This window comes from Pinus tabuliformis, chromosome X, assembly GCF_031772625.1.
Source record: "Pinus tabuliformis cultivar Carrire ecotype Pingquan chromosome X, CPIR1, whole genome shotgun sequence".
NCBI lineage: Eukaryota > Viridiplantae > Streptophyta > Pinopsida > Pinales > Pinaceae > Pinus > Pinus tabuliformis.
This window is the reverse complement of record NC_142308.1, coordinates 1,187,328,966-1,187,355,650: the sequence shown is the minus strand read 5'-3', so window position 1 is coordinate 1,187,355,650 and position 26,685 is coordinate 1,187,328,966.

Sequence of the window (26,685 nt, the reverse complement as noted above, 5' to 3'; positions counted from 1 at the left end):
CTCTTCTTGTGGATTTGACGAGTTGTTTTGTGTCACCCCGTCTTGGATTTGTCCTTTGGGCTTCGGATTTGCAAATCCAAAGTCTCTCTTCTTCTGCTTGAACTTTTGCTCGATTTTGATAGTGTATCGGTATGATGTGCCAAGCGAGGAGATGTTCAGGAACTCCATCTCTTCCTGGATGTATCTATGTAGGCAACCACAGTATTTGAGTACTAAATGTAGATCAGAGTCCTTGATACCCAACTATGTGTGAAGGGTATGAAAAATGTATACGAACCCTAACACATCTTGGTCTCATCCCTACCACAATGTGGTCCACTTTATGTATTTGTACTCATAGCTTTTGACAGGGTAGTACTACTCCTTGATGGCATCCCATAATGAATTCCAAGTGGGTGCGGCTAAAAATAGTGAGCTCGTATTTTCGTCCTTCTGCTCGCAATAGGTTTCCCACCAGTCCTTGACGTGGGGGACTACTTTGAGAAGAGCAAAAACAATCTTTTTCCGACTAGAGAAATCATGAACAGAGAAATACCCATGTAGTAGATTTAACCATTTATCTATAGCATCTACATCTATTTGACCCTCGAAGATGGGGATTTAAAAATTAACTTGTACCTTAAATGGTGTGGCATTTCAAGAGTAGCTGTTGGAAGCCGATGCGTCACCTCTGGGTAGCCACTAAAGGATCTGGGCAAATTTGTCCATCATCGCATTCCTTTGTCACTCGAGGGCCTCTTCAAGCAAGATTTTGATAGGATCTCCTACCCCCTCATCTTTCTTTTCATCTGCCATGGGAGACATCAGAATTTTCAAGGTTAGTCTTGCAAACGTATGACCGGTTCAAGCCATAAATCCTTATATCTCGACCTCGTTGGGGACATGCAAAGAAAAATAGAGAAAAAGAAGACCACTCTGATACCAATGATCCCGATTTAAACAGGAACACAACAAATTACAGAGATAACCATAAACACAAAGATGCAATGGAAATAATATTTCATTTCATTAATGTAAAATACTGAAATATGCTTACAAACAGAAATGGAAATAAACCAGCTAGGGTGATGGTAGCTTATCTCTGAGAAGAGATGTGGTGGCTACATGCCTCTAAACTATGTTACAATGAGGCTCGAAGGCCTATTTATTGTTGAGAAACAATGGAAAACCCTTAACATCCCAAACCCTAACCCTAGAAGATGAAACACCAAATTGTGGGCCCCGTTTGGGTAAATTGGTACATCAATTTCCTGGGGTCATAACATTGGCATACGATCTTCGTTTGATGCGTACAATATCTTGTTAAAAATATCTATCCGAGAACTACAACTTTGGGAAGAGAAACATCGGTCCATGGACCCATGTTGCTCCCAAATTTCCCAAAAATGTCATTTAGGGCCTCAAAACGGCTCTGGAAGTTCAGGACAAAAAACTACTAAAAATAGTAAATTATGCTACAAATACGGAAACTAAAAAACTGACAGAGACAGTTGCGGGGGTCCAAATCAGATAGGTGGGTGGCCACCAACATCCACCTGGATCAAGTTGATAGGGTATTATTGCAAGTTTCTTAAGAATCATGGGGGAATAGAAGCACCTCTAACAACATTACTGAATAAAGATGCATTTTCTTGGATTCCTGAAGCAACTAAGTCCTTTAAACATATTAAAGAGGAAATGTGCCAAGCACCAGTCTTAGCTATGCTAGAGTTCAAAAAAGCCTTTATTGTGGAATGTGATGCCTTAGGAAATCCAATTGGTGTTGTTTTAATGCAATAAGGAATACCCATTTCTTTTGAAATTCATCCAATCAAAGTAAAATACTTACACAAACCTATTTATGAGAAGGAAACGTTGGAAATACTACATGCGCTAAAGCAATGGCGAACTTACTTAATGGGAAGACACTTCAAGGTAAAAATAGATGATGATAGTCTTAAATACTTTTTGGAACAAAGTTTATATTCAGAAGAGAAACAAAAATGGGTCACAAAAATGTTGGGTTATGACTTTGAAATCATCTACAAAAAAGGGAAGAAAAATGTTGTTGTAGATGCACTCTCAAGAAAGGATGAGGATGTGGAAGCATTTATTTGTACCATTTCTATTATCCAACTAGATTAGATAACTGAAGCAAGGGATGAATGGAAGAATGGTGAAGAAGTGTGGACACTTATTCAAAAGTTGCAGCAAAATCTCAATACATATGATATATTTAGCTGGAAAAAGTATTCATTATGGTACAAAGATAGCTTATATATTTGTAAGAATTCCCAAGTCAAACAAAATATTCTTTTGGAATTTCACACCTCTTGCTTACGAGGGCACTAAGGATTTTTAAAAACTTACCATAGGGTCAAGAAGGCCTTTTTTTCGGATGAACTTAAATCTAATATTCAAAAGGTTGTGGTGGAATGCTTGGTTTTCAAACAAAATAAAGTTGAGAAAATTAAGGCCCCAGTCTGTTACAACCTTTATCCATTCCATGTCAACATTGGGAGGAGGTTTCAATGGATTTTATCACTTTACCAAAAAATGAAGGAAAGAGTCTCATCATGGTGGTAGTTGATAAAATTACCAATTATGTACACTTTTGTGCATTATCTCATCCATTTAAAGCAAGTATAGTTGCTACTACATTTATGGAAATAATTCAAAATCTACATGGAAACCCAAAGATTATTCTAAGCAACAAAGATCCGATTTTCATTGGAATTTTTGGATGTAATTATTTTCTTGCTTTGGTACTTAACTAGCTCATATCTTATCTTATAATCCTCAATATGATAGGAAAACAGAGACAGTGAACAAATTTTTGGAAGGATATATTCGTTGCTTTGTATATGATAAGAAAACGCAAGAGGTCAAGTGGTTATCTGTGGTTGAATGGTGGTATAACACTTCCTTCCATACTACAACAAAAATGACCCCATTTATGGCACTTTATGGATATCATCCACTATTCATCACATCATATCTAAGAGAAAATTTGGTGGCCTAGGTGCAGGCGATATAGACAAAGTCACAAATCTAGCTACAATTTCTTCAATATCTAGCCAATTTTCCTCCTTCTCTACTTATTGGTGTATTAGTCATTTACTGTTAAACTGACATCCTCATGGGTTTTCCTTTAGAACTCCAATCCTTGTTATCGCCACAATTTATTACATAGATCCCTTATACTCTATCGGGACTATAATTCCAAAATAATTACACAAAAGCACTATCGGCTTTAATCTAAGGAAACTACATTTTCAATGCAAAATACACACTCGGCGGGAATTTTATTCCAAAGGAACAAAATACACTATCAGCACTTTTAAGCACTGTCGTGAATTTCAAACAGTCTTCGTGTTAATTCCGAAGAATTACACTATCGGTGCTTTAAATGCCCTTCCATCTCCCTTCCTCCGATGCGATAATAAATATATTATCGGACATCGCAATTGGCGATCGCACTATTCCAAGGGCTGAACTCCTCCCACTCCAAACTTGTGATGCGATACACTTGTGGAACCGATAACTTATCCACCTTGCTCTATATTATTTCGGATCCGACTATTGTTGTTTCAGACTTCGACGGTTCCAAAGGACCTTCCCACTCCACTTGCGATTCTCCGATGCGATAAGTTTCAGACCCGATACGGGTATGAACCAGAATCAATAAAATTTCAAATCCGAAACTCTGTTCGGACTAAGTAATTTCATTATTTTCTATGTAAATTAGAGTTTAGGCCGTGGAACTCTGTAAAATGATTTAAGAAGCTTGAGCTCACTGATATGAAGGAAAAACAATTTTAAAGGCTTCAGCCTAAACATTAATGGTAAAATAAGGCTAATTCACCGATATTCAAACTCAGAAGAGAGCAATTGAATTGATACATGCATACAATTATCAATTAATAGAGGATCAGCAATGTAGATACATAGAGAGAGGTTTTCTCAAATGATAATACTTTTGGGCACTCTCCCCCTTTGAGCGTCCCATTATTTCATTTTATATATAGTAGATAATCCCTCTCGGTCCTTATCCATACAAAAGCATGCCTTTTACATAGAGTGCTTTAAAGAAATCATGCATAAAACTTATTATCACTTATCCATGAGCGATTATTACAAAATACTTTTATTCTTAATTATATCCCTATCTTAACTAGAAAAGCATAGAAACTGCTGGCTAAAGGAACCCACTCCTTTGCCAGTAGATTTTTTTGGATTTTTTTTGGAATAAGTTTGAAGATTTTTCCTCCAAGTCACATGCTCCTGCATCAAAATTCTACCAAAATGTAGGCACCCACCTAAAAAAGGCTACAACCTTCACTTGTTTTCTAGCTCCAACTGGAAGAGAGATCCAACCCCTTCATCTGATTTACCAGCTACCACTCGAAGGAATATTTAACTCCCTCATTGAAGGCTGTAACCCTCTACACCATCGAGGACCATGTTTCATAAATTTTCATACTAGATCAACCCGCTACAACACTTCACAACTAGTAGGCCATGTTTCATCAAATTTTCAGATTGAACCCACTACCAACATTTAAGCCCAAAACCAATCATAAAAACTAAAACTCATTACTACACCCAACCAATCTCTGAATCAACCAATCTAATAAATTACTAAAACCCTGTAGGTTTTAACCCCTTATAGAAATTACCTGCATACGAATTCTAAAACACAGAAAATAAATGATGCGAGAGCATAACACATAAAACACATATAGACGGAGATTTTTCCCTGGATCCCAAAACCAGGACTACCAGATTGATATTTCATTATGTTCCTTTCAATGTTACAATATATATTTATACATGCCGAAGCATACAATACCATGGACCGAAAACCATCGCGTCCAAAACCATGTGTGAAAACCATGCACAAAATCATAGGTAGGTTCGCCCAACCTAATATAGGGTCCAAAAAAAAATTCCCCGAGGTGTTGCCCTGAACCCCTTAGAAGGGGGCTACCCACCCCCCTCAAACCCTCTAGATAGGGGGCTGCACCCCCCCGACTGTGCAATCGGCGCAACGAAGGGGGGTCTCCACCCCCCTCTAACCCCCCAGTTAACTAGGGGCGCTAGTTGTGGAAAGAATATATCACAACGCAACAAACCCAGTCACTAAATCAACCAAATCAACTAAAAACCAAATCAATCAACTTAAACAACTAGAAAAATCAGAATAATGTAACCAAAATACCAATCAACATACTACACATCATAGAAGTCAGATTCTGTTACTGCAAACCCTGATAAACCATATATCAAAATATATATGCTACTTTATAGTAGCAAACCTACATGTGTACGCGCTTTCCATGAAGGATACCCGCGTACAGATCTTAACTCACTGATTTCTATAAACTAAACCACTATCATTATGAAATAAATAATGAACCATACTCAGATCTGCTACATTGTTCCGAAACAACCATAGAACCTTTACTGAACTTCAAACACAACCAGAAAGTATCATCATCATTATTTAATCAATCCATCCTTAATCAAAACATCATTGTTTAAGATCATATTATCACGAAGACTTCATTGATAGAAAACAGAAAGACAATAAGAATGAATAAATTGATCATACATTCTTTTCATCAAAACCATACTTTATGTATGCACTTTTCTCAAAACATATCCGTGTTTATATGCACTCTTTAGGAAACAAACCCACATGTACATGAATTACTAGTATCACGCCAAGCATGTGTACATGCCTTGCAGGCTACAAAACACTCATTCAGGTCTATAATTTTTTATTCAGACCTTCGTTTCAACACAAAACTTCAGACATACCCAGATCGCAACATATACCGAAAAATATTGCGTCCAGGAGCTATCAACACGCATCAACTCACCTCATAATCAACATTGTTGTCTCAACTCTATTGGATCTAACCCATCATCAAATTCATGGGTTCATACTTATTTATAGATTATGCAAATCATTAATATCCCATTACATGCATATTTTCTTCAGATCTAAGTATTCATAAGGTATTCATCACTTCCACACAATCTACCACTTTAATCTTCATCTCCTTATATAGCTTAGCCCTTATCCAATACCATGGGCTAGCACCATACTCTAGCTACTATTTTTCTTAGATGGGATTAAAAAAACTGTTACTTGGCTCAATACCATAGGGAAACACCATGGTAAGGACCCTTGGTATTTGGAAAACCATGGTGCATAAACTATACATGCCTTTTCTTCTTCATACTCACGTGTGTATGCAGATTTGCTTAACAGAACCCATGTTTAGTTCTTGAAATTTCAACTTTATCATTCCTCTGCCTCTGAACTACTATGCCTTTCTCAAAAAAATCCATCACACATGTAGACACATCCTATTAATATCTTCATCAAGTAGGTTTCCATCAAAGGATAACTCATCAAATAGGTTGTCATCAAGGATAAAACATCAGGTAGGTTTCCATCAAGGACAACACATAATTCATAATGCCAACATCAACTTGGTTGTTTGCTGATGTTTGGATGATTATTGTGTTGAGAGTGTCTTGAGTGCATGTGTGAGTATGAAATACTTGCTAGCATTTCATCTTGTGACAATATTTCTTATATGCAGATGTTACTATTATGTCATTGGTGTTTTGACAGTTTTGTAGGTGATGAAAGAGTTGTGGAATGAGTAGATCATTACCTTGGTATTGGGTTGTGTGTGGTCCAGGTCAGTACTTGTATCCTTGAGAAATTAGGCCCCTATTATTTAGGTTTTTTTCCAAAATGGATTGCGCAATTCCTAAGGTTGATCATGTGACTGCATGTAACACGTGTACGCTCAAGACTAGTCTACAACTAAGGTTACACTATATTGGAATCTCCACCATAGTTGGGGAACTCAAATTATTTACATGCACTAGCTATTTTGGGCTGATTTATCAGTTAACTAGATGGTCAGTGCATTTGATTAAAGTCCCACTACACGACTAGCCTTCCACTAGTTCCTCCAATAGTTAGAACTAGTTTAATTGAAAACAACCTGAGATAATTGACTTTGACTACTAGAAGTTAGCAATCACACATGCTTAACTGAACTCTAACTCCTCCAACTCGAATTTATTGAGTAAAATGGGTGACACAAGCCATGTCATACAAGCTAATTGCATCCAAGTTGTCTGTTGATGTGGAAATTCAAATTTTCTCAATTTAATCAGGGCAAAATTAAATTGAGAATTTCTTGTTGTATTTTTCAAGAATCCTTAAGGTGAATCTAATCCATGTTGCCAATACAACACAAAAATGTTCTAATAACAACAACCAATGGATATAAGTAGCATTCAAAATAAATAAAACAGTAAAAAAATGCATATCAAAAATCGATGGAGACCCTCGAAAAGTACTCCCACTATGTTACCACCTACCCGCATTCATCGAAAGTGCCTCCATCTTTCCTATCACAAAGTACACCTCTATTTTCGGCCTCCATCGCTCTCAATCCCATTAGTTCTTATCAACCTCGATCGCTCTACTTCCTGAGGAACCCATCAATAACGTAAAGGCAAACCCCTAGTCCTTTAAATTTTTTACTAACACCTCATATTGAAAATTTTAAGACAAAAAGATCTATTTTGTCTTATAAAATTCCCCTCCATGTAGTAGTGTCGAATGCAAATACATACAAGTTGTCTCTAATCGTATCAACATATATCAAAGTGACAAAAGAGTAATTAATTTATGGGAAATCTTACGAGGGAAAGTTTTCACATTCTTTAGAGTCGACTACCCCCACAAAACGAATAGCCCGACAAGTCGTTGTCTTTATATAAGATAACATGAATGGAAAGTGAAATAGCAGCATTGGTATAGGCGTGATACAGTAGTAGCTGAGAAGCTCGCGGACTTAGTGTGCACTGTCAGAGTCAATTTTGTACTTGTTAGATAACATTTTCTTAAATTGATATGTTTTTGTCTTAATTGTTAATTGTCTTAAATGGATTTAGTCTCAAGTGGCCATTGTCTCAAATATAAAGTTCTCTTAAAATATTTTTGTCTCGATCTGTTTTTGTCTTAAATATAAAGTTTTGTCTTAAAATAATTTTATCTTAAACTATTTTTGTATTAAAATAAAGTTTTGTCTTAAAATATTTTTGTCTCAAACTCTTTTTGTCTTAAAATATTTTTGTGTTAAACTGTTTTTGTCTTAAATATAAAGTTTTGTCTTCAAATATTTTTGTCTTAAAGTGTTTTTGTCTTAAATTTAAAAATTTGTCTTAAGTTGTGTTTGTCTTAAATATAGATTTTTGCCTTAAAATATTTTTACCTCAAACTCTTTTTGTCTTATATTTTATATTTAAGACAATTCAATTGATATTAAATTTTAATGTAAAATAATTAAAATAAAAAGTGGCTTTTTAAGACAAAAGATTTATTGTCTTAAAAAATGTCCTAAAAACGCCCTTGGTGTAGTTGTGTGTCTTTGCTCCTAATTTCTCAAAAGTCTATGCTATTTAGTTAAATAATTTGTGTGTTTATTATTAATCATATAATTATTTGTATATTTTAATTTCAAAATTGTTACATATAGTATGAGAAACCATTTCAACTCTATCTAGATATATGTAACGAATAACAATCATTATAATTATGTTATTAAAAACATTAGGGTTTATTGACTATTCAGAATTCCTAACATATTTATTAAGAGAAACTTTAGGGTTTATTGACTATTCAGACTTCCTCACATATTTATTACAACCATTCAATATTATGAAAAAACAAGCTAACACACAAACAACTTACCGCACAATAAACGTCGATGTCGTGGAACGCTTGAAACCCTAGAAAATCTTGTCCATAGTTTACGTTTTGTTGTCATATAGACCCCATTTGATCTCAATTTTTCTCATATGGAAGAGACCCTAATTTCGCTGACCATTTTAATCCCTTCGACAGGCAATAACAAGCAGCAAATATCAACCATTCAGCTCCTCCGATGCCTCTGGTTCCGGCACCCTGCACGAGACAAAAAAAATGTGTGTCGCTGCTTCACTAACTCATCTAACGGAGGAGGGACAAAGATGCATTACAGGTAACTGCACGGCGCAAAACCTAGATTTCTGGCCACTCCACTAATTCCTGAGGTGTTAATCCCTTTCAATTATTCATAGTTATCGGAGCTCATTATAGTCAACAATGGTCATCCAATTATTTTTAACGATGAGTTCTAAATTTGTTGACAATTAACGATAAGTTCTAAATTTGCTCAGTTTTAATAGTTTAATAAAAAATAAAAATAAACCATAGTCCACCATATAATAAGTCAAAGACAAGCTAAAAGCTATTTGCAAATTCCATTGAACTTTACAAAAATTCTTCGGCGAAGATGACATGAGACAACATTTGTCGATGCGTTTAGAACCAACTAGTGTGGTTCATCGTCAAGACAAGTTGAAGAAGCAGATCCAGATTAGCATGATAAAAACTAGATCCAGATCCAGATCAATTGAACTTGTACACCGACTCGTAAAAACCCAACAGGTTTCAAGTCTGTCTCCCTAAATTCCCAACATTAAATTTTTAATTGAATGTTTTATTGAGATTATCCAAAGGAAGAGCACTGCATTATTCCCATGTTTTGGGATTCAAAGTACACCAAATGCAGTTGAATTAGTCGGGAAGGATCTTCAAATGACAGTAAATCTAAGCTAGCATATGCTGAGCTATTATTTTTATAAATAACATATTCTTGGTAATATTAGTTATGAAATGAGTTCGGCCTTTTTTTTATTGAGTTACCCAGGAGATTAATATGAGTTGACTGTATGAATGATTTTTGGTGACCTTTGATAATAATTATATCAAGGCATTCTCACTGTATTTCTACCACGGGCTTGGAGGCGTTTACATATCAAATACCCGGTAACATATTGGAGTTTGAGAAAGAATTCACATAGAGGATTAGCCTGCAGAGAATATATATATATATATATATATATATATTATAACGTTGCAAAGCCCTCCGAAAGGCTAGAACGTTGGAACTTTGAACAGTTCCTGTGCAACAAAAAAATTAACGTAACTGTATCGATGAAGTAATATTATTGTTTTAATAGCCTTGCTTCATTTTATCAATAGTTCTACATGGTTTTCACCATTTAGTACTTTTTTTTTTTTTTAAGAAAATATGAATATATATCATTACGTGGGTTGCAAAACATTGTGAGAAATATTAAAATAATAACTTTAAAACTAACTCACAAATCAATCACCACCTGGGGCAGAAAAAAATACAATTATACTTTAATTTCCGGTGATGTATTCCCAAATGTAATTAAAAGAAGAACTGACACATCTAAGGATTTAAAAGCAAATCTGGACACACTAAAAATACCATTTTATTGTGAACATACTAATATACAGAATCTCATTTTAACGTGAATCTAATTCGAATGTGGTATAATCGTATTGGCTTTGTGGCTATATGTAAAAAATGGCAGCGGTTAACCAGCCTGCCATAGGGCATTAAATGCCCGGGGAGATGCAAGTTGGATAACCTGATAACACGCTAACGGGGAGATTGGGCATTAAATAAAAAATGGGAATTCGCGTGTTATCGGTCTATCCTGCATCTCCCGCATTTAATGCCCTATGGCAGGCTGGTTAGCCGCTGCCGTAACAAATAACATATGCATTGATTTTTGTACGATTGGGATTCTTTTATTTTAAATAATTTAATAGGACAAAATCATAGGACAAAAATAAAATCCGCAACCATGAATAGTTCTGCATTAATTTTGTTTATCACTTTTAAGCTTTTGAAACTTAAGTCAAACTCTAGAGAATTAATTATAGCATGGATTTACGGTTAAAATGAAGGTGAATCACATTTTTATTAAAATTTTGAAATATTGGAGAGCATGGTTCTAAATTTAATTTTTGGCATGTGATAAAATGGGAATTAGTTAATATCTTATTATTAATGGAAGGTAATATTAATAAATATAAAATATTTGATTTTACAATCTAAACAAATCGAATGAGGCTTTGCATGAGTGGGTATGTTTTTTTAATTTTAATTAAGTTAAATTTTTAGTGGGTATGTTTTTTTAATTTTAATTAAGTTAAATTTTTATTTTAAATAGAGTGTAAATATTTGACATCATTTTTATAAAATTAAAAGAATGGAGGCTTTGCATGAGTGGGTATGTTTTTTTAATTTTAATTAAGTTAAATTTTTATTTTAAATAGAGTGTAAATATTTGACATCATTTTTATAAAATTAAAAGAATGGAAAATCTTTTATTGCAGAATATTGTAAGCTTAAAAAGATAAACTTAAAAAACTAGATAGGATGTCTAAAGAAAGGGCTAGGAGTGTGCAATTACAAGGATTTTAACTATTAAAAGAAAGGGCTAGGAGTGTGCAAATACTAGGATTTTAACTATTAAAAACAAAAGGTCCATGAATATGCAAGTAAAAGTTACAAATATTTAAATCAAAGGCCTTATAATATAATATGAGTGAACAAATTCCATCAAAAGGTCCATGAATATGCAAGTAAAAGTTACAAATATTTAAATCAAAGGCCTTATAATATAATATGAGTGAACAAATTCCATCAAAAGGTCCATGAATATGCAAGTAAAAGTTATAAATATTTAAATCAAACGCCTTATAATATACGCCGTTATAATATAATATGAGTGAAAAAATTCCATCTCATTTAAATTTTCGAGTGAAATTATTTATATTATCGTGTTAAAGGCATGCCTATAGTTCTATGTTTGCGATGTTTTACACTTGTCTAATTCAAGGACATGATCAATATAAAAGTTATATGCTTCGAGCATGTTTGGTAATATCTTCCTTAGTGATGTAAGGAAGGGATAAGGGTCTATTAGAATTAATGATATTCTTGAGACTTCATATGAAGTAGCATATCAAGCCTATGATATTGATGTGGAAAGGAGGCATTTCCAAAACACATTAGCCACATGAAACACACGGGTGGATTATAATGATAGAAGTGGTTTCACCTTTCAAATTATTAATTATAGATGAATTTAATGAGTTATAAGGGGAGGGGACGAATCCCTAGTCTGACTTGGAGAACGTTGCATCTTCGATAAAAGAGATCAATGGGTACCAAGTTAGGAACATGCTAAGACAACCTAATATTCTAAAAGTGAACAAGCATAATTATTGAGTGATGGATAAATGAGTGGGGATTAATTATCCCTTTATGCACATGGATTAAACATGACATGAGAGATCAACAATGATGACCTAGTGCGAGGATGCCATTGAGTATAATGATACTAGAATGGATAAGAAAAATATGTATAACCATCATGGAATTTTAATTTTGATAGTGATGATTTAAGCAATGATTACACGACCACTAATATATTAAGGATGATTTTTACTAAATTTCCTGTCAGAAGGAAGAATACATGACTAGAGATTAAGGATCAAGATGATGAAGCTCATTTGCATTTTAACGATGTACTTAATTGACTATACCTATCCTGTAGATAGAAAACTTCCTAGTAAAAAATCACGAAATGATTATCAAAAAATAAGGTATCTTGAGGAAAAGATGATACTAATAGTATTGATGTGATAATCTAGATCCTAGATGGATATTGAATGATATTATTTCATAGTTTGTATTCATTATTTATGCAAATGAATGAAATTGATTTTTTTTTCTCATGAAGGATGATAAAAATGCATTATTTCTCTGTATTTGATATGTATTGAGATGATTGTCGTATTTTTTATATTATGATACGAGGTTATCTTAGCAAGTGGTTCCATTTAATGTGACTTTATGTTCTCATGATGTTATGGAAGATTTGGCATATGGATTATTATTATCATGTTATGACTATAACTAATATATTGGATGTATGTTGAAATGTGGTGATTGATAGGAAATCCACAAATGGGCCAAGAGGGTTGGTTTATTTGATGATATCGTGGAAGCTCATACCTGTGAGGGAGAATATGTAACACCATATGGGCTTGGGACAAACTCAATCAACACTACATATGCGAGTGGTTCCTTTGTCATGTATATCACTTAATGGATAGCTCTTGAGGGGCTATGGGACCATCTTGAGGAGGCCATGTGCCTGATATTGTAGGCTAGGTGTCTGATAATAGATTGCGACTCCGAAGTTTGGTGGGGGCATAAGGACTTTCATGTGTGTGGCTGTGCACCTTAGTAGGTGTGGAGAGAGTGGACGAGCCTTGTGAGATGCCCATAGTCATTGAGTAGTAGGACCAGATGCCTGCCTTGGAGCGAATGATGTCTAAGTCGGGCGCAAGCCTTGGGCAAGCCTTAGCCTAGGATACAGATTGATGATGCTTATGCCTTGTTCCGAAACTTGGAAAAGGACAAAGATTCCTTGATATTTGTTAGGTCTTGTGGAAACTTTTGATGTGTGTTGATTGCACTAGTTTAGCAGAGGGTGTCGTGCAAAAGTGAAGTAATAAATAACTAAAAAGATAAAATGTTAAATGATTCAAGTTAACTTCAGGATCATGTTCCTTAAAGAGGGGGAGTGTATGATGTCCCCTAATAATAATAATAATAGTAAATAAAATAGTATAATATTAAAATATAAGAAAATAAATGATGAACAATAAAGAAAAGATAGTAATGGTAAATAAATAATACAAAATTAAAGAAAATAAAATAATAGTAAATAAATAATAGATAATGAAGACAATATAATATTAATAAATAAATAAAATAGTACTCGAGTTCTAAATAATATATATAAAAGTAAACTATAAAAATACTAAAAATAAGTAAAACTAACAAAATGTAAAATAAAATAAGAAAGAGTTAAACTAAGAGAACTATAAAAATAGTAAAAATAAGTAAATTTATCAAAAAGTAAAAATGAATAAAATAAGAAAGAATTAAATTAAGACAAATATTAAATTAAGTAAAACTTAGAATAAATAAGTAAATAAAAGTTGAATTTTGACACATGAAGTGTGTGCTGAGACCCATTTCCATTGTTTGTTTTATTTAATAGACGATGAGGAAGATGAGATTCATCATTCCTTCCCACATTCTCTGCGGAGAAAATTATTGTGAAACAAAGGATTCTCTCACAATAGTACGTTGATTGAGGGCTCGGGGGTAGCGAGTTGTAGAAAGATTATGTGCAACGGAGCCTACGGTTGGGTGGAGATTCGTTCAGAAAACTATGTTGCAGTTAGCGAGATTCAAATAGTGTTGAACTCTGAAATTAAAAGTAAAGATTATCATCGATCATCGCTACAGGTAAGTTGCATTTGCTACTATTTCTAAAAATATATGCTAATTAGTTAAATAGTTTTTGTGTTGATTATTAATCATACAATTAACTTTATATTTTAATTTCGAGGCTGTTACAAATGAAAAATACTTACCACCATTAATCTTGGTGATGTTGTATCGTTAGTGAAGTTTGAGAAATGGTCATTTGTACAAATTGTTTAAAAAATTGGATTAGTTTGTTCATTTTAAAATCTAAAGTATATGGAAATATTCTTACAACTTTTGTAATTAGTGATTATTATAATAGAAAATAATAACAATTATGAATACTCGATATGAGATGTCTTCTTTTCAATTGTTATTGGAAATTTTGTCCATCTTGTACTCACGTCGCATAGAGATGATTCTAACTACTACCACTATAATCCTAAGTATACCACATTTTTCCCCAGCATGTGGTCATAGGTAAGCAACTGAGGCTTTGAACATGGACTTCATACTCATCTTTACTTTACATTTTTACGGGCTTTCCGAGTGAGCTCCCTTTTTTTTGGGAGGGGGGGGGGGGTTTGGGTTGGGGTGGGGTACTTTCTATTATAACTTGTTAATAATGGACATAATATTTATTTATCATATTTCTATTGTACTATATTGATAATAGATGTCACGAAATATTTATTTACTTTCATGGTAGTGATTTAGCATGCATATTATTGACTTTTTGTCATAGTATATCCATGATATACATGTTATTCTATAACTCTCCACACGTGGCTATCATTGAACCTACATCTTACTATGTATTTTAATTCTCTTGTGCTCAAGGCCTTGTGAGAATATATTGGTTATAGACATGTTTTGATTTATTTGTTGGGATTCACATTTCTATATCTTCTAATTTTCATGTTGTTAATGTTTTTTTAATAATATATTGATAATAGATATCTTATGATATATATTTTTTGAGTTTATGATGGTGATTGAATTGCTATACCTTTGTATCTCTACTACTTTTCATGATTCTCAAACAAAATGGAAAATGTGTGGCCTTATCTATTTCAACATGTAAGACAAAAACATGGTTTAAAACATTAAAACCATCATGCTTTACCTAAGGCATTATTTTTGGTAAAATTTCCACTTATATGGTTTTTATTATCGATGTTATGCACTTGACCTACGAAGAATATCAGAATTCCATAAATAAGAGAACAATGTCACTAGAAACACAGAAATAGCACATGAAATGAGATAAGATACAAATATATTATATTATTTAGAAGCAGAATATAATTTTCACTTTCCTCTTTGAGGGGGGAAGCCTTTAAAAGAGTACATCTCAATTACAACAAAATTAGATGACTCTTCCCTTACTATCTAAGACTATTTATAGCTTCATAACATCCCAAAACCCTAACTACTCATGATCCCTTGCATAATATCGGTTCAACCATGGCCCATTTATAAGTACTTGTTTTCCCCTTTCCATAATGTGGTTCAACCACTTAGAATCATTATTAACGTGGATAATTCCTTACAGGCTTTATTAACTCAACTAAATAATTGTGACTCTCACTAGGTCCCTCGGGATTATTACATAAATAAAAGGTTGAAGGTTGTGTTGGTCCAGCTTAGGGGTATAAATTATATCATATATTTTAATATCAATCTCGATTTGTAGAAATTTGAAGCACACCAATTTATATGGAATTTAGATCTGACTAGTTTTGGACAAAATAATGAATTTAAACACACTTGCATGTAATGTATGTTAATGATTTAAATGTCTTAAATAAGTAAACACCAAGCTCCCTTACAAGAGATACAATCATAATGTTTCAAAATCATAGAAAAATTTAGATCATCAAGTCCTTTTAAATAATGAAATACTAAAGTAGCATAATGAATTGGAAAAAATGACAAACTGAAAATCTTTTAGTAGTACAATTAAGAACACATGAAGCTATTTTACAAGAGATCTGTGCACAGTGTATATCAGACTTTAGCAACAGTTAAATCTTTTTAATAGAAGTAACGGAAAGAAATCATATAAAAAGCTACAAAAAATCTGAAAAAGCATGCGAGACATTTAAAGATTAAGTGTACATGCTTGGAAATGGGTGTCCTCCATGCTTCGCTTGTATGCTTGAATGAAATCCAGTTAAGAAAGTGTGTACAACAACATCAACATAATCCACATAACACAATGAAGGTATCCAAAAATCCAAATATATTGGCTTCATTCAAGCAACATTCTTAAAAAATAATAACGTATATCTTACTTCAAGTGCTACATATTTATACAAGATGTTTGATAACCAAAACCAATAAAAATTATCAAATCGGTTTCTAAGATCATAGGTAAGTGATAATAGGTTTAATTCGACCTTAGGATCCATGAAATATGAATAAAATCACTTAAAATAAAACATTGTTCTAATTTATTGTAAAAAACAAGAGATTTTCTGAGTAAGTGGCCTAGTTTGACCATTGTTGATTGGGAACATGTGAGGCTCTTGCCTGAAGGAAGATAGGAATTTATTAATCCTTGGACATTAAGGATCATCCCAAATATCTCAAAATTATCCCAGTTTTCATGCACACATGCCAAGCTTGGAGCTATTCCAAGAATTTACAACATCGTGTAATTTCTAGTAAAAAAATTAATTTGAATGTCAAACTTTTCCAAAATTCAACTCATGAAAAGTAAATGATAAATGTATCGGAGATGGTAAAACTCAAGAAATTTTGGACGATGTATGAGAGATATGGAAGGAAAATAGAGGGAAAATATGGGTTATGTGACTAAAATAAACATCAAAAAGTGGCACCCAACTTTCCCCCAAGAGGAAGATATTGCATGTCCTCATGCATGAAACTCTCTCTGATTCCTTATCACTGATCCTTTGCCACCTCCATTTCCTATAATAGTATTTCCGTATTATCTTAATTAGTGTGAAGAATTTTTAATTTCTAATGCTTTGGCTTTATTGCCTTGTTCTCTTGATACCATTTGTATGCTTGCTTGGAAATTAAGATTTCTTGTATTTCCAATTTATTTTTTCTTCTTCAAACTTTCATTTTCCTTTCCAAATTTATAACTTTCAATTTTGAGTTTTTCATTATCCTTTTTAAGATGTCTTTGAAGGATCTCCATCTCCTTCATAGTTTTTTTTAATTTTTCAATTTTTTTATTATTCTCTGAAGGTCCTTTTCTTTTTACTTTCATTAAAATTTCTGGATCTTTCTAATCAATATGAATATAATTTGGTGTTTCCTCTTCCTTCTTATACCTTTCTTTGTGCTCTTATAAGGCTAGAAGGTAATGATATTGAAATTTTTTTGCTTCATCATCTTTTTATGTTATTTCTCCTCTTTAGGCACATGAACACTTCCTGGACTTTCTTTCATAATTTTAAAAGATCTGGACTTTCTGTTGAAGCTCTTCCTCTATTCTTATCATACTTCTCATTTTTTTCCTTTCCATAGGCCTTTTTGAGCTTGTCGTCCTAGGAATATTTAGTTCTTCTTAATTATCAATAATAATGAAAATTTCTTCCTCCCTTGAGCCTTCTTCCCTAGTTTCAAAATCATTACTTAATAAAAATTCATTCCATGAAAGCTTTTTGTTTTTTAATTCGTGCATAAAAATCCTTTTGATGAGGCCATGATAATAAAGTATTGTTTCCCTATTTTGACCCTGTTTTTGGGCTCCTTTAGCCATTTTAGAAAGGATTTCTAGTAAAAAATAAGGCATAATGATCTCACAATCACCTTTCAAATGTTGTAAAAGTTTAATGTGATACAAGTATATTATACTTAACCTTACCTCACATGTGATTAATTTTTAGATAATCTAAGCCATCTCATCCCATGCATGAACTAACTAGCTTCTTGAAATCCCTTTCTTCGAGTTAATAAATGATGCTCTCGATCTACATAAAAATGGGGTCCAAGATTTATCTTTTCATTACTTAGTCTTGAAGTATCTTTCTCCTTGCTAAGGTATTCAAGTCACCTGTGTGATAATGTCTTGCGATAGTATTATGGTGAGGTTACTTATTGAGCCCCTCTCAACATCAAAAGTGGAATTAAATTCCACACAAAAATTTTCACTATAACCATCCAACTTCTCTATAAATGAAGCCAGATGATATTTTTCAAGAAGTTCAAAACAATTGTTATGAATTTATGTGGAATCAAATCTCACTAATTCAAACCTAGATACCATGATGATTTTATAAAAGAAAAAACAACATTTTATTTTTCTGTAAATCTTCTAAAATTTTCTGGTTTTTCAAGCCCCAATTTTTGACACAAATCTGTTAATACCCTGGTTTTCTATCTCTGTTTAAAATGAGAAAACAAATTCCTAAATTTTTTGTTTCCAAATCCACCATTTTTGCATCAATTAGGGTTCATGTGAAAAATTTTCTTACCTGTTGCTCCATATTTGAAAAAGAAAATCCTTTTTAGTTGTGGTTTTCAACCTAATGTTTTTCTTTCTATTCCATCCATGCTTAAGAAAAGTTGTTTTCTTCAAGGAATATTGACATACAAATACATGCTTGCAGTGGTTTTCCTTAAAAATAAGAATGTCTTACCTCTTGAGGTCGATTGCTTATTAGTTTCAAACTCCTCACACCAAATCACCCCAATCACCTAAATTATGTGTTTTCCTTCAAAATCTTCAACACTCTATTTGATTTGACGAAAAGGAAGTGATTATGTGTTAGACAATTTCATATGTCAACATACAAATCATGTTTTGTATGGTGGGAAATTGTTTTTTTTTTCTCTGTAAAAACTATCTAAGTAATATATTATATGTACAAAAAGATTACAAACTGCATGACATGCCTTCCAGAGCCTGAAGAGTAGCCCTGGGACTCCTGACTGTAAACCTTATAGCTCCCTCGCAGGGGCAGCTTCTCCAAAACCAAACTGAATTATCCATGAAAACAAAAAACCCATACAGGGGCAGCAACGAACCAAACTCTTAAGACAATAAACTAGACACATGATTGCCCATGCAGGGGCTAGCAGCAGAGATAGTGTGACCTTTATATCAGACAAATGTAAGCGTGACTGTGTTACTGATGTCAGCTATCCAATTCGACTTCCCAATGATGAGGCAAGACCATAGACATGACCAAAGACTCAGAATTAACCAGGACCAAGAAGTAAGAAGCGAATGCCAAATGACTGAGACAGAGGAAGCAAAAGCCAGAGGACCAAAAGACAAAATCAAGACGTTACCCGCCACAGCTTCAATCTTGGGGACGAACTGAAGATGGCTGGATGGACGCGAAGTATGCATCTGCCGCCTCAGCCAGGCTCGGATCTTCCACGACATAAGCCCACCCGTCACCTTCCGCGCGCCCTTCCCACATTTTCCGCTATGTATCTTCTTCCACACTTGGAGGAGGTGGCCCCATCGGAGGGAAGCGGTCTTGCAGACTTGATTCCCCCTTGCTTCCAACAACAGACGCTGGAAGCACCTCAGCAGCGTTCTTTTCCACAGACGAGTGTTCTTTTCCAAGACTGATCTCTCTGCCCGAGTCTTCCAGTTGTTTTTCCTGCGGGTCCTGGAGATGTTCTTCATCTGGAATTTTTGTAAACATGATGGAGATGTGGGCGTTAACGCCTGCATTATCCTCGGTGCTTGGCAAGGTGAAAACCACGGAACCGAAAGCCGGGAGCTCCGTTTTCCTTTCACAGGAACCCCCAACCTCCACATATTGTCGAATGGGAAGCGGGGTTGCTCTAGCTCTCCTGTGACAGTAGCAGCAGCAGCAGTGGTGGTGCTCATCTGCTGCAGGTGATCTTGAGGAGGACCCTCTAGATGGGCCTCTTCTGCATGGCTGTCGTTCGCGAAGTTTAGCCATTGTAAGTCTAAAGCTACCTCTGTATACTCGATGGTGAACCTGGAATTGGTAGCAGCAGCAGTTTCCTTCCAATTCACTCTCAGATGCCCAGCTTTCCCCTTGGCTACCTTCGCTTGAGAGCCAACAATTTCTTTTCCAGACTTGATGCTGCAAAGCATCAAATTGCCATCTCCTCCCAACCCAGCAACCAGAATGGCCACCAAGACAATTCTCCAGGCTGCAGGGGAATGAAACGGTGCTTGGCCGGAGCTTGCTATGCTTCCACGACCGCCAACTTTCCTCAGGCCAATATGCCTTGAACGAGCCATCAAACCTGTGATATTTTCCCCCAAATTCTCGTTGCAGGTGCACATTAATGCCGCCCTGCTCCTCCATCTACCCCGCCTCTTCTTCATTGAATGCATTATCAACTTGGGTGGCTTAATTGCCATACGACGGCCTCCATCGGGGAGCTAAAGGATTTACACGAGGCAGCCCATGCGCTGCATGTGGCGTGCCTGTACTTCTCGACTCGACACCCGCATCCGGGGGTATGGTGGGAAATTGTTACATTAGGTTTTGGGCATAATTAGTGATGAGGAAGGCATCAAAATTAACAGAGGAAGACACTTCAGGTTTCTACGCAACCAGGGTTTGATTCTCAAGGAGTGCTTTATGTTTTAAATCAACACTAGAGGAATACAGGGTTTAAATATGAGTCAACTAGCATCATACATATTGAGTGAACCAATAATCAAATGTGGAAAATATGAAAATAGTGACAGAGATTACCTTAAGAATTCATGGTATCGTTTTGACAGATTCAAGCGTATAAATGAAAGTGCTCACTCGTGAGTGTGCTCATGAGTTCATTTTTCGTCAGTGATTCCCTATTCTCTCTATTGGGTTTGTATGGAAAATTATAACAAGGGTATATGGAAAATCATAGATAAATACACTTTTCAAAATCATTACAAAGTACCCAAGGTGTTATATGAGTTTGTAGTCTTCAATTTATTTCAACATTAGTACACTCTTTAGCCCATATAGACTTTATCAAATTGCAGGTAAGATAGACTAGGACAAAGGTATTCATATCACCATAATATGATTTCACAATCAATTTTAATCATAATAAGCATAATGGAGTTTTGTAGCTATCATTTTTAAAAGAATTTACCACATCAACATTCATAAGTTCTTCTTAAATCATGTGCCTTTTTCTTTAAACTTGTGCATCGATACTTCCTTGAATCATATTATTTTATCCTTAGCTAAACACTTTGCATCCAAAGAAATTTTTTAAATGAAATTGATTCTGATATTTTTAGAAATGAAATTGTCAACATTAAAATGAAATTTTCTTACTTGAACGACCACTCTTTGTTGAGAATTTTTTTACTTCCTTCTTATGCACTATTTTAGGAAATATTGTGCCATGATGTAGGCCCTTATTATTATTTTCCTTGAAGAGAAGAAATCCCTTAATCTTAGGCAATCCTTTTTCTTCTTCTCACATTGATACTTGTGACCATTATTGACAATTTTCCTTTATATCTCCTTATTCTTTTTGGAAAAATGGTATACCACTTTTTGATGTTTAGGGAAAGTTAAATGAAATGAATGATATTGTAAATGAGGTGGAGGGCTATGAAAGGGAAATAATTATTAAGAGAGAATGGGTAAACTATCATTAATTTTAATTGAAGAAGTTTTTCAAAAGTAAAACACTAAAAATAAATTTCTCTTATAGAATTTTGATGTATGATTCAGATCTTAGGAGGAGGCCCCTAAGATCTAAAAGATTTAAATGGATCTTGGGGGAGAGGCACCCAAGATCTGAAAAACTGAAATGACATAAGAAAAAGAGGAGAATTCCCAATAAACAAACCACAAAGGCTTTTTTTATTAAAACACTAGAATAACTGCAAAAGCTACATTGTGGTGAACAATGTGTCCTTTTACAGAATGTGACTTGTTACTTATAGAATTTTTCAGTTACAATACCACGGGTCAATTCCATGGGTGAATGAATACCATGGGTGGATGTCACAATACCATAGGAAAATACCATGGGTGAATGAATACCATGGGTTGATGTCACTTACAATACCATGGGTGGATGCGACTTACAATACCATAGGTAAATTCCATGGGTGGATGAATACCATAGGTTGATGACATTTTCTATTCGAGTCATTCCTCCCTCATTAAGAAGCAATGGTCCCCATTGCATGAGGTTCCCTCTTGTGAAGCCTTTGTTGAATATGAAGAGCCACTGAAGAGAAGGGTTTTATGTGATTAACCCATAACCATGATGAACAAAGATCTGAGGATAGAGATACACTGTAATGCTTGTGACCAACTGTGATACTGACATTGTGCGGCCTAGAAAATGGACTTCGATGAATTGTGGGTTTGTGGATGACCCATAACCATGATGAATGATGATCCAAGTATAGAGATACCCTCTAATTCTTGTGAACAATTGTGATACTAACAGTGTGTGACCTAGAAAATGGACTTCGATGAAGTGTGGGTTTGTGGATGACCCATAACCATGACAAACTAAAATTCAAGGAAAGAGATACCATGTAATGCTTGTGATCAACTGTGGTACTAACAGTGTGCGTCCTAGCAAATGGACATCGATTACAAGGATTTTGTGGGGTTGACCCATAACTGTGATGCTGGTTGTTGATGAAGTAGCAAGTGCCTACATAGCCTCGAGTGGGAAGGCACGTCACCAAAGAACCCAATCTGGATGCTGCTATGGTGAAACTGATGAATGTGAAGTAGGTTCCTAGTAAAGTGGGGTGGAAGGGCACGTCTCCAAAGGGAACCTACTCTGAATGTTGCTCTAGATTTAAAATGGACATAACTCGATCAATATAGCTCAGAATATTTATCATAACCTATTTTTGGAAAGAGAAGGACCATTTTGCATCTTCCCATGTGTTGGAAATCCTTATCTGGACACTCTATAATCTCAGATTCACATTGCAACTTTTATGTCATCATAAAAGTTTTGAAAAAATAACTGATTTTAAATTAGCAATATCTCCTACATCGAAACTCTGATTTGACCCATTTTTTTTTAAATTGGCTGATTTTTTGAGAGGAGTTCAGATCTACAATTATTTTTCTAAAGCTCTGCACCAAAAAAAAAAAAAAAAAAAAAAACAAATGATAGGAAAGTTGTTGTCCACGAGTTGTCACTAAAAAAATTCTACAACATAGCTGATTTTAAATCAACGATATCTCCCTCAGCTGAACTCCGAATTGACCGAATTGTTTTTTGAATTTCGTATTTTTCACAAGGAATCTAGAGATGTTATTTTTTTTTTTGTAAATTTTGCACCAAATGTGTCAGGTTAGATCTACAAACTCACCACCAAAAAAAGAATTCCCGCAAAAAAATTAAAAAGAAAAATTCTTCCCACTTTGGCCAACAAAGTTCTCTGTGTAGGTCGTAGCACGTGCATGAATATTGTTGAATATTTATGAAAATTTCTAAAACTAAAATATGCATTAAACCTCATTCTCATAGAGTCATAACCTACTATGATACCACTGATCCAGATCTTGGAAGGAGGCCCCTAAGATCTAACATATTGAAATGGATCTTGGGGGAGAGGCCCCCAAGGTCTGAAAAATTGAAATTGTAGAAGAAAAAGAGGAGAATGCCCAATAAACAAAGCACAAAGAAGATTTTTATTAAAATGAAGAAGAACTGTAAAAGATACATTGTGGTGGACTATCTGTCCTTTTACAAAATGTGACTTGTTACTTATAGTATTTTTCAGTTACAATACCATGCATCAATTCCATGGGTGGATGTCATAGTACCATGGGAAAATACCATGGGTGTATGAATACCATGGGTCGATGTCACTTACAATACCATGGGTGGATAAATTCCATGAGTGGATGAATACAATGGGTTGATGCCATTTTCTAATTGGATCAAAGTAATTCCTTCGTCATGCCTTGTCTTTGGTTTTGTGGCTGATTTGATCGGAGATGCTACTTCATGTCTGCTCTTAAGCTTTTCCTTACATCGGACCTTCGAATTTTCTTTCCTGGATCTATAGACCTCATGAATTGCTTTAAGTGTTTTTGTATTTCATTGTTGGAGTAGGCTATAGGTCCCTCTCCTAAAGATGTTGCCAAGCTAAGATTTCAGGTCCCTCTAAAAAATTAATTTCTTCAAAAGATAGTATAGATGGCTACAAAGTCAGATCTCTCTGTCTAATCATACAGGTCCCTCTGAAACTGAGATTTTATTCTAAATATAGTGCATAGCTTTTAAGAGAATTTCAGAGAGGAAAAACTGAGAAATTATGCACAAAAACTCATAAATGATGCACCTTCCCCCTCAACTTAGGAATTTAGTTATCCTCAAGTCATGTTTGCAAGTGAAAATGTTTTATTGACAACCAAAAAACTTGAAATTATTCAAATGACAATTTGGAAAAGTAAATGGTAGATCCTTTTTTGAATTTAGATTGGCCAATTTTTCTTGGTTTGCCAATGAGAATTATGTTTATATTGTGCCAATTGTCTGGTTTTAACAAGAAAACCATTCTTTTATATTTATTATATTTTTTATCATTATTTTTTATTTTTTATTGAGGAGGGAGGTAATGTAGACACAAGATCGTGTCTTTCTAGTATCTTCATCTCATTTTGTTGTAAAATTTTCTTCAAAAAGTATTCTTTGTTTATAGGCTTCTTGTAGATCTTTAGCCTATGTCCATTAACCAAAAATGAGACTTTTTCTTCATCAATTTTCTTGACCTTGACCAATCCATTCTCATAATATTCTTCAATCTGATATTGGCCAAGCCAATGAGTTTTAAAATTTGGCTTGAAAATCTTTGAATTTTGAATCAAATAATAAGGTCGAGTCACCTACATTGAACTGTTTCTTCTTGATCAATTTTGTGCCATGTTGCTCTCTTTTGTTGACTCAAAAAAATATATTGTATTGTTTCTTGTCTCATTTCATCTAATTGATTTAACTACATCAGCCTTTCTTTTTGTGCTTTATCTATATCCATCCTGAAATAAACTACCAACTTGTAAGTATAAACTTAAAACTCAATGGGAACTAATACTTTCTTACCATATACCAACTGATAAGGATTGGAACCTGTTGTATTTTTTCAAATGATTTTATATGCCCATAAAGCCTCATGAAGCTTTTCTAAACAATATTTTTTTATTTATCCAAACTTTCTTGGTCATGATTGCTTCTAAATTTTTATTAGTACACTCCACTTTTCCATTTGCTTATGGATGATAGGCTTGATTTTGTATTTTTCTACTATGCCTTGCACTAGTTTACAGGTAAATTGTGTTCCTTGATCAGTACCAATTTATCTAGGAACTCCAAATATTACAAAAATTTCTTCAAAGAGAAAGTTAAGTACTATTTTTTTTGTAGCTCTTGGAAATTCTTTTGCTTCCACACAATTTTTCACATAGTCAAAACATGCCAAGATATACCTCTTTCCATTTGATGGTGTATTGATAGGACTGATGAAATCAAGTACCCATTTCTCAAATGCCTCTATGAGAACTTGTGGCTTTAGTGGAATTTCATTAGATGGTACTAGTATGCCTATCCTTTGACCATTGTCACATAATTTGAAATATTTCTTGGAATCTTTAAAAATCGATGGCCAATAATACAAGAAATTGAGTATTTTTATGTTGTTTTCTTATCTGCAAAATGTCCACCACAAGGTTTTTCATGACAATATTTTAAATTTATAATATCTCATATTGTCTTACACATAAATAAATGTGTAATTTATAACTGATATTTCAAATAAATTTTCATGAGGAAAATTGTCTCAAACAAGAACAATATCACTAGGAGTATGTAAACGAGATAGAAAATATGCCACTTGAATTTCCCTTCCAAGTCTATTTAGGACATTAATGTTGAATTCCTAGATGAATAAAAACCACTTTGTTATTATGCCATTAGTAATGGGTTTATTCATCAAATACATGATGGCAGAATGATCTATATGGATGAAGACTTGATAACTTATGATGCAATGACAGAATTTCTTCATGACATGAACTATTGCCAACATTTCTTTCTTACTAACTACATAGTTCAATTCTGCATGATTTTTATTTGTCTAATAAAATAAATATCAAGTCATAAGATTCTCTTTCTAACCCAGAGATGCCCCTATTATAGTTTATGATTCATTAATAGAGATGTGGAATGGTAAAGTCCAATTAGGTCCTCTCAAGATAGGTGTTGTGGATAGTTTATCTTTGAGATTTTCAAATTCTTTTTGACAATTATCATCCCAAGGAAATTGTATATCTTTTGAAAGTAATTTGAATAAAGGTAAAGCTATTTTATTGAAATTTTCAATGAACCTTATATAAAATCCTACATATACAAGAAAACTTCTTACTTCCTTTTGATTTGTAGGTTTTGATAAATTAACAATGATTTGTCTTCTTTCTTGATCAACTATTATCCCTGAAGATGAAACATCATGACTCAACACTATTCCTTCTGTTAAGATCATAAATAT